Here is a 15,194-nt window from a genome sequence, read left to right on the forward strand (position 1 = left end):
ATTCAAAGAATATATTGGGGTTATAAATACCCTCATTTCTTGCTACTGCCATATAGTGCCAGTTTCTGACTGGTAATTCAAAGAATATATTGGGGTTACGTGCACCCACAATTTTTACTACTGGTATACAGTGCCATTGTCTGACTGGGAATTCAAAGAATATATTGGGGTTATAAATACCCTCATTTCTTGCTACTGCCATATAGTGCCAGTTTCTGACTGGTAATTCAAAGAATATATTGGGGTTACGTGCACCCACAATTTTTACTACTGGTATACAGTGCCATTGTCTGACTGGGAATTCAAAGAGTATATTGGGAATACAAATACCCTCATTTCTTGCTACTGCCATATAGTGCCAGTTTCTGACTGGGAATTCAAAGAATATATTGGGGTTACGTGCACCCACAATTTTTACTACTGGTATACAGTGCCATTGTCTGACTGGGAATTCAAAGAGTATATTGGGAATACAAATACCCTCATTTCTTGCTACTGCCATATAGTGCCAGTTTCTGACTGGGAATTCAAAGAATATATTGGGGTTACGTGCACCCACAATTTTTACTACTGGTATACAGTGCCATTGTCTGACTGGGAATTCAAAGAATATATTGGGGTTATAAATACCCTCATTTCTTGCTACTGCCATATAGTGCCAGTTTCTGACTGGTAATTCAAAGAATATATTGGGGTTACGTGCACCCACAATTTTTACTACTGGTATACAGTGCCATTGTCTGACTGGGAATTCAAAGAGTATATTGGGAATACAAATACCCTCATTTCTTGCTACTGCCATATAGTGCCAGTTTCTGACTGGGAATTCAAAGAATATATTGGGGTTACGTGCACCCACAATTTTTACTACTGGTATACAGTGCCATTGTCTGACTGGGAATTCAAAGAATATATTGGGGTTATAAATACCCTCATTTCTTGCTACTGCCATATAGTGCCAGTTTCTGACTGGTAATTCAAAGAATATATTGGGGTTACGTGCACCCACAATTTTTACTACTGGTATACAGTGCCATTGTCTGACTGGGAATTCAAAGAATATATTGGGGTTATAAATACCCTCATTTCTTGCTACTGCCATATAGTGCCAGTTTCTGACTGGTAATTCAAAGAATATATTGGGGTTACGTGCACCCACAATTTTTACTACTGGTATACAGTGCCATTGTCTGACTGGGAATTCAAAGAGTATATTGGGAATACAAATACCCTCATTTCTTGCTACTGCCATATAGTGCCAGTTTCTGACTGGGAATTCAAAGAATATATTGGGGTTACGTGCACCCACAATTTTTACTACTGGTATACAGTGCCATTGTCTGACTGGGAATTCAAAGAGTATATTGGGAATACAAATACCCTCATTTCTTGCTACTGCCATATAGTGCCAGTTTCTGACTGGGAATTCAAAGAATATATTGGGGTTACGTGCACCCACAATTTTTACTACTGGTATACAGTGCCATTGTCTGACTGGGAATTCAAAGAATATATTGGGGTTATAAATACCCTCATTTCTTGCTACTGCCATATAGTGCCAGTTTCTGACTGGTAATTCAAAGAATATATTGGGGTTACGTGCACCCACAATTTTTACTACTGGTATACAGTGCCATTGTCTGACTGGGAATTCAAAGAGTATATTGGGAATACAAATACCCTCATTTCTTGCTACTGCCATATAGTGCCAGTTTCTGACTGGGAATTCAAAGAATATATTGGGGTTACGTGCACCCACAATTTTTACTACTGGTATACAGTGCCATTGTCTGACTGGGAATTCAAAGAATATATTGGGGTTATAAATACCCTCATTTCTTGCTACTGCCATATAGTGCCAGTTTCTGACTGGGAATTCAAAGAATATATTGGGGTTACGTGCACCCACAATTTTTACTACTGGTATACAGTGCCATTGTCTGACTGGGAATTCAAAGAGTATATTGGGAATACAAATACCCTCATTTCTTGCTACTGCCATATAGTGCCAGTTTCTGACTGGGAATTCAAAGAATATATTGGGGTTACGTGCACCCACAATTTTTACTACTGGTATACAGTGCCATTGTCTGACTGGGAATTCAAAGAATATATTGGGGTTATAAATACCCTCATTTCTTGCTACTGCCATATAGTGCCAGTTTCTGACTGGGAATTCAAAGAATATATTGGGGTTACGTGCACCCACAATTTTTACTACTGGTATACAGTGCCATTGTCTGACTGGGAATTCAAAGAGTATATTGGGAATACAAATACCCTCATTTCTTGCTACTGCCATATAGTGCCAGTTTCTGACTGGGAATTCAAAGAATATATTGGGGTTACGTGCACCCACAATTTTTACTACTGGTATACAGTGCCATTGTCTGACTGGGAATTCAAAGAATATATTGGGGTTATAAATACCCTCATTTCTTGCTACTGCCATATAGTGCCAGTTTCTGACTGGGAATTCAAAGAATATATTGGGGTTACGTGCACCCACAATTTTTACTACTGGTATACAGTGCCATTGTCTGACTGGGAATTCAAAGAATATATTGGGGTTATAAATACCCTCATTTCTTGCTACTGCCATATAGTGCCAGTTTCTGACTGGTAATTCAAAGAATATATTGGGGTTACGTGCACCCACAATTTTTACTACTGGTATACAGTGCCATTGTCTGACTGGGAATTCAAAGAATATATTGGGGTTATAAATACCCTCATTTCTTGCTACTGCCATATAGTGCCAGTTTCTGACTGGTAATTCAAAGAATATATTGGGGTTACGTGCACCCACAATTTTTACTACTGGTATACAGTGCCATTGTCTGACTGGGAATTCAAAGAATATATTGGGAATACAAATACCCTCATTTCTTGCTACTGCCATATAGTGCCAGTGTCTGACTGGGAATTCAAAGAATATATTGGGGTTACGTGCACCCACAATTTTTACTACTGGTATACAGTGCCATTGTCTGACTGGGAATTCAAAGAGTATATTGGGAATACAAATACCCTCATTTCTTGCTACTGCCATATAGTGCCAGTTTCTGACTGGGAATTCAAAGAATATATTGGGGTTACGTGCACCCACAATTTTTACTACTGGTATACAGTGCCATTGTCTGACTGGGAATTCAAAGAATATATTGGGGTTATAAATACCCTCATTTCTTGCTACTGCCATATAGTGCCAGTTTCTGACTGGGAATTCAAAGAATATATTGGGGTTACGTGCACCCACAATTTTTACTACTGGTATACAGTGCCATTGTCTGACTGGGAATTCAAAGAGTATATTGGGAATACAAATACCCTCATTTCTTGCTACTGCCATATAGTGCCAGTTTCTGACTGGGAATTCAAAGAATATATTGGGGTTACGTGCACCCACAATTTTTACTACTGGTATACAGTGCCATTGTCTGACTGGGAATTCAAAGAATATATTGGGGTTATAAATACCCTCATTTCTTGCTACTGCCATATAGTGCCAGTTTCTGACTGGGAATTCAAAGAATATATTGGGGTTACGTGCACCCACAATTTTTACTACTGGTATACAGTGCCATTGTCTGACTGGGAATTCAAAGAGTATATTGGGAATACAAATACCCTCATTTCTTGCTACTGCCATATAGTGCCAGTTTCTGACTGGGAATTCAAAGAATATATTGGGGTTACGTGCACCCACAATTTTTACTACTGGTATACAGTGCCATTGTCTGACTGGGAATTCAAAGAATATATTGGGGTTATAAATACCCTCATTTCTTGCTACTGCCATATAGTGCCAGTTTCTGACTGGGAATTCAAAGAATATATTGGGGTTACGTGCACCCACAATTTTTACTACTGGTATACAGTGCCATTGTCTGACTGGGAATTCAAAGAGTATATTGGGAATACAAATACCCTCATTTCTTGCTACTGCCATATAGTGCCAGTTTCTGACTGGGAATTCAAAGAATATATTGGGGTTACGTGCACCCACAATTTTTACTACTGGTATACAGTGCCATTGTCTGACTGGGAATTCAAAGAATATATTGGGGTTATAAATACCCTCATTTCTTGCTACTGCCATATAGTGCCAGTTTCTGACTGGTAATTCAAAGAATATATTGGGGTTACGTGCACCCACAATTTTTACTACTGGTATACAGTGCCATTGTCTGACTGGGAATTCAAAGAATATATTGGGGTTATAAATACCCTCATTTCTTGCTACTGCCATATAGTGCCAGTTTCTGACTGGTAATTCAAAGAATATATTGGGGTTACGTGCACCCACAATTTTTACTACTGGTATACAGTGCCATTGTCTGACTGGGAATTCAAAGAATATATTGGGGTTATAAATACCCTCATTTCTTGCTACTGCCATATAGTGCCAGTTTCTGACTGGTAATTCAAAGAATATATTGGGGTTACGTGCACCCACAATTTTTACTACTGGTATACAGTGCCATTGTCTGACTGGGAATTCAAAGAATATATTGGGAATACAAATACCCTCATTTCTTGCTACTGCCATATAGTGCCAGTGTCTGACTGGGAATTCAAAGAATATATTGGGGTTACGTGCACCCACAATTTTTACTACTGGTATACAGTGCCATTGTCTGACTGGGAATTCAAAGAGTATATTGGGAATACAAATACCCTCATTTCTTGCTACTGCCATATAGTGCCAGTTTCTGACTGGGAATTCAAAGAATATATTGGGGTTACGTGCACCCACAATTTTTACTACTGGTATACAGTGCCATTGTCTGACTGGGAATTCAAAGAATATATTGGGGTTATAAATACCCTCATTTCTTGCTACTGCCATATAGTGCCAGTTTCTGACTGGTAATTCAAAGAATATATTGGGGTTACGTGCACCCACAATTTTTACTACTGGTATACAGTGCCATTGTCTGACTGGGAATTCAAAGAGTATATTGGGAATACAAATACCCTCATTTCTTGCTACTGCCATATAGTGCCAGTTTCTGACTGGGAATTCAAAGAATATATTGGGGTTACGTGCACCCACAATTTTTACTACTGGTATACAGTGCCATTGTCTGACTGGGAATTCAAAGAGTATATTGGGAATACAAATACCCTCATTTCTTGCTACTGCCATATAGTGCCAGTTTCTGACTGGGAATTCAAAGAATATATTGGGGTTACGTGCACCCACAATTTTTACTACTGGTATACAGTGCCAATTTCTAACTAGGAATTCAAAATGCGCAAGGCTCCCGGAAAGGGACGTGGACGAGGCCGTGGGCGAGGTCGGGGGAATGGTTCTGGGGAGCAAGGTAGCAGTGAAGCCACAGGGCGTCCCGTGCCTACTCCTGTGGGGCAGCAAGCATTGCGCCACTCCACAGTGCCAGGGTTGCTTGCCACATTAACTAAACTGCAGGGTACAAACCTTAGTAGGCCCGAGAACCAGGAACAGGTCTTGCAATGGCTGTCAGAGAACGCTTACAGCACATTGTCCAGCAGCCAGTCAGACTCTGCCTCCTCTCCTCCTATTACCCAACAGTCTTGTCTTCCTTCCTCCCAAAATTCCGAAGCTTTACAGAACAATAACCCAAACTGTCCCTGCTCCCCAGAGCTGTTCTCCGCTCCTTTCATTGTCCCTCAACCTGCCTCTCCACGTCACGATTCCACGAACCTAACAGAGGAGCATCTGTATCCAGATGCTCAAACACTAGAGTCTCCTCCATCTCCGTTCGATTTGGTGGTGGATGACCAGCAACCCACCCTCATCGACGATGATGTGACGCAGTTGCCGTCAGGGCATCCAGTTGACCGGCGCATTGTGCGGGAGGAGGAGATGAGACAGGAGTTGGAAGAGGAAGTGGTGGATGATGAGGACACTGACCCGACCTGGACAGGGGGGATGTCAAGCGGGGAAAGTAGTGTGGATGTTGAGGCAGGTGCAGCACCAAAAAGGGTAGCTAGAGGCAGAGGCAGAGGTCAGCAGCTTAGGCGAAGCCAGGCCACACCCGGAATCTCCCAAGATGTTCCAGTTCGTACCCAGCCCCGAAAAACTCCCACCTCGAGGGCACGTTTCTCGAAGGTGTGGAGTTTTTTCAAGGAATGCGCCGAGGACAGATATAGTGTTGTCTGCACAATTTGCCTCTCGAAATTGATTAGGGGCTCTGAGAAGAGCAACCTGTCCACCACTTCAATGCGCCGTCATTTGGAATCCAAGCACTGGAATCAGTGGCAGGCAGCAACGGCAGGACAAAGGCCGACTGCCGTTCACGCCACTGCCACTGCCTCTGCCTCTGCCTCTGCCACTGCCACTGCTGACTGTGTTGGCGATGCACTCCAGAGGACGAGCCAGGACACCACTTCATCTGCCTCCGCCACTTTGTTGACTTCTACCTCATCCTCCCCTGGTCCTGTCTTATCTCCTTCTCCTGCACCATCAAAGGCACCATCAGGCGTTTCTTTACAACAACCCACCATCTCTCAGACATTGGAGCGGCGGCAGAAATACACTGCTAACCACCCACACGCGCAAGCCTTGAACGCCAACATCGCTAAACTGCTGGCCCAGGAGATGTTGGCGTTCCGGCTTGTTGAAACTCCCGCCTTCCTGGACCTGATGGCAACTGCGGCACCTCGCTATGCCGTCCCTAGCCGTCACTACTTCTCCCGGTGTGCCGTCCCCGCCTTGCACCAGCACGTGTCACTCAACATCAGGCGGGCCCTTAGTTCCGCGCTTTGCACAAAGGTCCACTTGACCACCGACGCGTGGACAAGTGCATGCGGACAGGGACGCTACATTTCACTGACGGCACACTGGGTGAATGTAGTTGAGGCTGGGACTGCTTCCCAAACTGGCCCGGTGTACCTCGTCTCCCCGCCTAACATTCCTGGCAGGGACACGAGAAGAACACCCCCCTCCTCCTCCTCCTCTACCGCCTCCTCCTCCGCCACCGCCTCCTCCTCCGCCACCGCCTCCTCCTCCGCTGTTAGATTGACCCCAGCTACGAGTTGGAAACGTTGCAGCACTGGCGTTGGTAGACGTCAGCAGGCTGTGCTGAAGCTGATCAGCTTGGGGGACAGACAGCACACTGCCTCCGAGGTGAGGGATGCCCTCCTCGATGAGACGGCAATATGGTTTGAGCCGCTGCACCTGGGCCCAGGCATGGTCGTTTGTGATAACGGCCGGAACCTGGTAGCAGCTCTGGAGCTTGCCGGACTCCAACATGTTCCATGCCTGGCCCACGTCTTCAACCTAGTGGTGCAACGTTTCCTAAAGAGCTACCCCAATGTTCCAGAGCTACTGGTGAAAGTGCGGCGCATGTGCGCCCACTTTCGCAAGTCGACAGTAGCCGCTGCTAGCTTAAAATCTCTCCAGCAACGCCTGCATGTGCCACAACACCGGCTTTTGTGCGACGTCCCCACACGCTGGAACTCAACGTTTCAGATGTTGAATAGAGTGGTTGAGCAGCAGAGACCTTTGATGGAATACCAGCTACAAAACCCTAGGGTGCCACAAAGTCAGCTGCCTCAGTTTCACATCCATGAGTGGCCATGGATGAGAGACCTTTGTGACATCCTACGGGTCTTTGAGGAGTCCACAAGGAGGGTGAGCTCTGAGGATGCGATGGTGAGCCTTACAATCCCGCTCTTGTGTGTTCTGAGAGAATCCCTGATTGACATCAGGGATAACTCAGATCACACAGAGGAGTTAGGGATAGCATCCGATCCGTCACAGCTGGAGAGTAGGTCCACACATCTGTCCGCTTCACTGCGTTTAATGGAGGAGGAGGAGGAGGAGGAGGAGGAAGAAGAGTTGTCCGATGATGTGATGGTGATACAGGAGGCTTCCGGGCAACTTCGAATCGTCCCATTGTTGCAGCGCGGATGGGTAGACATGGAGGATGAGGAGGAAATGGAGATTGAACTTTCCGGTGGGGCCAGAGGAGTCATGCCAACTAACACTGTGGCAGACATGGCTGAGTTCATGTTGGGGTGCTTTACAACCGACAAGCGTATTGTCAAAATCATGGAGGACAACCAGTACTGGATCTTTGCTATCCTTGACCCCCGGTATAAAAACAACATCTCGTCTTTTATTCCGGTAGAGGGGAGGGCCAATCGCATCAATGCTTGCCACAGGCAATTGGTGCAGAATATGATGGAGATGTTTCCAGCATGTGACGTTGGCGGCAGGGAGGGCAGTTCCTCCAGTAGGCAACCAAGTTCTCACCGGTCCACACAAACGAGGGGCACACTGTCTAAGGTCTGGGACACCTTGATGGCACCCCCTCGCCAAAGTGCCGCCACGGAGGGTCCTAGTGTCACCAGGCGTGAGAAGTATAGGCGCATGTTGCGGGAATACCTTTCCGACCACAGCCCTGTCCTCTCCGACCCCTCTGCGCCCTACACGTATTGGGTGTCGAAGTTGGACCTGTGGCTTGAACTTGCCCTATATGCCTTGGAGGTGCTGTCCTGTCCTGCCGCCAGCGTCCTATCTGAGAGGGTGTTCAGTGCAGCCGGTGGCATCATCACTGACAAGCGCACCCGTCTGTCAGCTGAGAGTGCCGACCGGCTCACTTTGATAAAAATGAACCACCACTGGGTAGAGCCGTCATTTTTGTGCCCACCTGTGTAAAGCACCCCAACATGAAACTCCATGTCTGTACTCAACCTCTCCAATTCCTCCGCATCCTCATACTCATCCACCATAAGCGTTGCACAATTCTGCTAATACTAGGCTCCCTCCACCCTGATTTCCCCCAACTCTGCTGGTTAGAGGCTCCCTCCACCCTGATTTCCACCAACTCTGCTGGTTAGAGGCTCCCTCCACCATGAATTTGCCCAAACTGGGCTGTTTAGAGGCTCCCTCCACCATGAATTGGTCCAAACTAGGGTGGTTAGAGGCTCCCTCCACCATGAATTGGTCCAAACTGGGGTGGTTAGAGGCTCCCTCCACCATTAATTGGTCCAAACTGGGCTGGTTAGAGGCTCCCTCCACAATTAATTGGTCCAAACTGGGCTAATTAGAGGCTCCCTCCACCATGAATTGGTCCAAACTGGGTTTTTTAGAGGCTCCCTCCACCATTAATTGGTCCAAACTGGGCTGGTTAGAGGCTCCCTCCACAATTAATTGGTCCAAACTGGGCTAATTAGAGGCTCCCTCCACCATGAATTGGTCCAAACTGGGTTTTTTAGAGGCTCCCTCCACCATGAATTTGCCCAAACTGGGCTGTTTAGAGGCTCCCTCCACCATGAATTGGTCCAAACTGGGCTGGTTAGAGGCTCCCTCCACCATGAATTTCCCAAAACTTGGCTGTTTAGAGGCTCCCTCCACCATGAATTTGCCCAAACTGGGCTGTTTAGAGGCTCCCTCCACCATTAATTGGTCCAAACTGGGCTGGTTAGAGGCTCCCTCCACCATGAATTTGCCCAAACTGGGGTGGTTAGAGGCTCCCTCCACCATTAATTGGTCCAAACTGGGCTGGTTAGAGGCTCCCTCCACCATGAATTTCCCAAAACTTGGCTGTTTAGAGGCTCCCTCCACCATTAATTGGTCCAAACTGGGCTGGTTAGAGGCTCCCTCCACCATGAATTTGCCCAAACTGGGCTGTTTAGAGGCTCCCTCCACCATTAATTGGTCCAAACTGGGCTGGTTAGAGGCTCCCTCCACCATGAATTTGCCCAAACTGGGCTGTTTAGAGGCTCCCTCCACCATGAATTGGTCCAAACTGGGGTGGTTAGAGGCTCCCTCCACCATGAATTGGTCCAAACTGGGGTGGTTAGAGGCTCCCTCCACCATTAATTGGTCCAAACTGGGCTGGTTAGAGGCTCCCTCCACAATTAATTGGTCCAAACTGGGCTAATTAGAGGCTCCCTCCACCATGAATTGGTCCAAACTGGGTTTTTTAGAGGCTCCCTCCACCATTAATTGGTCCAAACTGGGCTGGTTAGAGGCTCCCTCCACAATTAATTGGTCCAAACTGGGCTAATTAGAGGCTCCCTCCACCATGAATTGGTCCAAACTGGGTTTTTTAGAGGCTCCCTCCACCATTAATTGGTCCAAACTGGGCTGGTTAGAGGCTCCCTCCACAATTAATTGGTCCAAACTGGGCTAATTAGAGGCTCCCTCCACCATGAATTGGTCCAAACTGGGTTTTTTAGAGGCTCCCTCCACCATGAATTTGCCCAAACTGGGCTGTTTAGAGGCTCCCTCCACCATGAATTGGTCCAAACTGGGCTGGTTAGAGGCTCCCTCCACCATGAATTTCCCAAAACTTGGCTGTTTAGAGGCTCCCTCCACCATTAATTGGTCCAAACTGGGCTGGTTAGAGGCTCCCTCCACCATTAATTGGTCCAAACTGGGCTGGTTAGAGGCTCCCTCCACCATTAATTGGTCCAAACTGGGCTGGTTAGAGGCTCCCTCCACCATGAATTTCCCAAAACTTGGCTGTTTAGAGGCTCCCTCCACCATTAATTGGTCCAAACTGGGCTGGTTAGAGGCTCCCTCCACCATGAATTTGCCCAAACTGGGCTGTTTAGAGGCTCCCTCCACCATGAATTTGCCCAAACTGGGCTGTTTAGAGGCTCCCTCCACCATGAATTGGTCCAAACTGGGCTGGTTAGAGGCTCCCTCCACCATGAATTTCCCAAAACTTGGCTGTTTAGAGGCTCCCTCCACCATTAATTGGTCCAAACTGGGCTGGTTAGAGGCTCCCTCCACCATGAATTTGCCCAAACTGGGGTGGTTAGAGGCTCCCTCCACCATTAATTGGTCCAAACTGGGCTGGTTAGAGGCTCCCTCCACAATTAATTGGTCCAAACTGGGCTAATTAGAGGCTCCCTCCACCATGAATTGGTCCAAACTGGGTTTTTTAGAGGCTCCCTCCACCATGAATTTCCCAAAACTTGGCTGTTTAGAGGCTCCCTCCACCATGAATTGGTCCAAACTGGGCTGGTTAGAGGCTCCCTCCACCATGAATTTCCCAAAACTTGGCTGTTTAGAGGCTCCCTCCACCATTAATTGGTCCAAACTGGGCTGGTTAGAGGCTCCCTCCACCATGAATTTGCCCAAACTGGGCTGTTTAGAGGCTCCCTCCACCATGAATTGGTCCAAACTGGGCTGGTTAGAGGCTCCCTCCACCATGAATTTCCCAAAACTTGGCTGTTTAGAGGCTCCCTCCACCATTAATTGGTCCAAACTGGGCTGGTTAGAGGCTCCCTCCACCATGAATTGGTCCAAACTGGGGTGGTTAGAGGCTCCCTCCACCATTAATTGGTCCAAACTGGGCTGGTTAGAGGCTCCCTCCACAATTAATTGGTCCAAACTGGGCTAATTAGAGGCTCCCTCCACCATGAATTGGTCCAAACTGGGTTTTTTAGAGGCTCCCTCCACCATGAATTTGCCCAAACTGGGCTGTTTAGAGGCTCCCTCCACCATGAATTGGTCCAAACTGGGCTGGTTAGAGGCTCCCTCCACCATGAATTTCCCAAAACTTGGCTGTTTAGAGGCTCCCTCCACCATTAATTGGTCCAAACTGGGCTGGTTAGAGGCTCCCTCCACCATTAATTGGTCCAAACTGGGCTGGTTAGAGGCTCCCTCCACCATGAATTTGCCCAAACTGGGCTGGTTAGAGGCTCCCTCCACCATGAATTTCCCAAAACTTGGCTGTTTAGAGGCTCCCTCCACCATTAATTGGTCCAAACTGGGCTGGTTAGAGGCTCCCTCCACCATGAATTTGCCCAAACTGGGGTGGTTAGAGGCTCCCTCCACCATTAATTGGTCCAAACTGGGCTGGTTAGAGGCTCCCTCCACAATTAATTGGTCCAAACTGGGCTAATTAGAGGCTCCCTCCACCATGAATTGGTCCAAACTGGGTTTTTTAGAGGCTCCCTCCACCATGAATTTGCCCAAACTGGGCTGTTTAGAGGCTCCCTCCACCATGAATTGGTCCAAACTGGGCTGGTTAGAGGCTCCCTCCACCATGAATTTCCCAAAACTTGGCTGTTTAGAGGCTCCCTCCACCATTAATTGGTCCAAACTGGGCTGGTTAGAGGCTCCCTCCACCATTAATTGGTCCAAACTGGGCTGGTTAGAGGCTCCCTCCACCATTAATTGGTCCAAACTGGGCTGGTTAGAGGCTCCCTCCACCATTAATTGGTCCAAACTGGGCTGTTTAGAGGCTCCCTCCACCATTAATTGGTCCAAACTGGGCTGGTTAGAGGCTCCCTCCACCATGAATTTGCCCAAACTGGGCTGTTTAGAGGCTCCCTCCACCATGAATTGGTCCAAACTGGGCTGGTTAGAGGCTCCCTCCACCATGAATTTCCCAAAACTTGGCTGTTTAGAGGCTCCCTCCACCATTAATTGGTCCAAACTGGGCTGGTTAGAGGCTCCCTCCACCATGAATTGGTCCAAACTGGGGTTTTTAGAGGCTCCCTCCACCATGAATTGGTCCAAACTGGGGTTTTTAGAGTCTCCCTCCACCATGAATTGGTCCAAACTGGGGTTTTTAGAGTCTCCCTCCACCATGAATTGGTCCAAACTGGGGTTTTTAGAGGCTCCCTCCACCATGAATTTGCCCAAACTCTGCTGGTTAGAGGCTCAATCCACCCTGATTTTCAAAACAAATGTTGGTGCCAACCTCAACTTACTACAAGGGCCAAATTCACTGCTGGTGACAAGCTCTCCTCACTGCAAGTGCCAAATACACATGTTTCAAGGTGTTTTCCTACTGTCAGAGAGGTGGTATTGAGTGTGTAAAGTGTGTAGTTGTTAGGCTGTGATGTTGGGGTAATAGAGGGTCTTTGGTGTGTTAGATGCCCCCAGACATGCTTCCCCTGCTGTCCCAGTGTCATTCCAGAGGTGTTGGCATCATTTCCTGGGGTGTCATAGTGGACTTGGTGACCCTCCAGACACGGATTTGGGTTTCCCCCTTAACGAGTATCTGTTCCCCATAGACTATAATGGGGTTCGAAACCCGTTCGAACACACGAACATTGAGCGGCTGTTCGAATCGAATTTCGAACCTCGAACATTTTAGTGTTCGCTCATCTCTATTCCTTAATTTACTCATTGCTCCACGGTTTTACTGCTTGGGGTTCGGGTAGCGCTACACTGTGGCTTTACCTCTCCCCAACTAGTTAGGATTGGCGACTCTCTGAGCGTACGCTGACGTGTGCCTCTGAGACCTGCGTTAGTGGGTTCTCTCCCACTGTTTCATGTTGCCCGTTCCAGGTTTAGCTTAGTGTGGATTTGCTAAGCCGTTTTGTTGTTTGATTTGCTTCCTTCTTCCTTTTCGCTTCTTCCTTTTCTGTTCCTACCCACTTTTTTTTTCCTTCTCTTCCCCTACCTCCCCACTTTCTCCTTTGCAGGGGCCCGGCTAACGGCCATGAACTTCATAGCCTTTGCCTCCATTAGATTTTTCCCTCTCTGACTCGCTATGCACCAGTCCTGGATTTTGCTTATAAAAGCTTGATAGCCAGCAAACACTGTGTCCCCGACGAAGTTACATGAGATTTTCCCATCCTCCTCCCTTGTCTGTTGGTGCTGTAGCTCAAAGGAGGGGACCCTCCTGTATGTTCCCTGGGAGTGCGCTAGACTGTGTGATTTTTGGGAGGGTGTCCATAGGGTGCTTAGCTAGGTTTTCCAAGTTTCTCCTCCATTTTCACCGGCCTTTTTCCTGCTTCACCTTTAGGACCTCCCTCTTCGTTTTTGACGCTGTGGTGGTCCTCTAACCCCCCATCCCTCCATCATTGGATTTGTAGAGTAGAGGTTATTAGTCATAGAGGATGCTGCTGGTTCCTTACGGGAGTCTCCACCCCACCCCACCCCTTTTTTTTTTTTCTTTTCCTCTTCTTCTTTCTTCCCTCCCTCCCCCGCTCTCATTCCTTTTCTTTTGCTCTTCTCCCCCTCCCTTCTTTGCTGTGATTTCCATATCTTGGATTTTGTTTGTCTTCGATTTGTCTTGTTTCATCCGTATGGACAGATTATATTTGTCCGTTGTTTGCTTATTTGTAATTGTGTGTTTATAAATAAAGAAGTTATAGAAGAAAAAAAAAAAAGAAGTTAGATAGATGGGTTTCTAGGAGCCCTGACAGTGTTCTATTCTGTGTTTTAAGTCAATGTAAGGTATGTTTTATAATAAACCAGTCCAGCGACCTGTCCTGTCCTGTTCAGACATCTATTTCAGAGCAGCTGATCTATCATAGGTATCCACAGTACACTTGTCACTAAGGTTCATCAAACCAAAAGTCTGGTGCTGTGGATCCCAGGGCCCCTTTAGAAACGAGGGCCCTGGGCATTTGCCCAGTTTGCCCCCACCAATGCCGGCCCAATGTATGTAATCTGTTTGTACACATTGATACATTAAATGTTAATCTATTGTTTGTATAGGTATTCCAGTGTTCATTTACAACACTTGGTATCTTGTATTGTCTTATGTGTCTTGGTGCTGGTGACTATAATATATTTGGCATTTTTCTCATTACAATTTTATAGATGTTTTACCTTTGTTTAGTGATTATATCCAAATATAATGGATATAACTATATTATCATTCTGGAGGTGTTTTTTGCCTCAAGTTTCCATATGATTATGCATATCATCTGATGTAGCTTCTTTTGCATCTTTCTAGTACTAAAACCCAGTGGGTTCTTTATTTATTTGGGGGTCATTATCCTTTACTGTTTAGGGGGTGAAGGTTTTTTATATCTTAGACACTGTGTTTGCCTGTGTATTGTTTGTTACCTTTCATTGTATTTATAATTGTATGGTATACTTTGTATATGCACATGTATTTTATATTAATAAATTGTCATGAGACTTTTTGCTATTTGGGCTGTCCTCATTGTATGTTTCTAGGTATTTGTAATTCCTTTAAAAGGAGTCTGTCAGCAGTAAATTGGTTAAAAAAAAATCAAATCATAGTACCTTGTAGATATAAGTCTACAGTTTCCAAATATACTTCTGTCATTCAGCTTTGAAGCCCCATTTTCATCTATATCTCACCCCTGGGTCAACGTAATAATGACAATGAACTGCAGCAGTCACCTGTGTGGCCAGGGCCTCTAGAATTGTTATGACACTGCATCATTAAATCAAGAACTGCAGTTAAGACTGACACTTATATAAGCAGATGAGTATAAACTAATCCAATTTGAATGGTTGCATACCTCCCAAC

This window comes from Leptodactylus fuscus, chromosome 6 (assembly GCF_031893055.1).
Source record: "Leptodactylus fuscus isolate aLepFus1 chromosome 6, aLepFus1.hap2, whole genome shotgun sequence".
NCBI lineage: Eukaryota > Metazoa > Chordata > Amphibia > Anura > Leptodactylidae > Leptodactylus > Leptodactylus fuscus.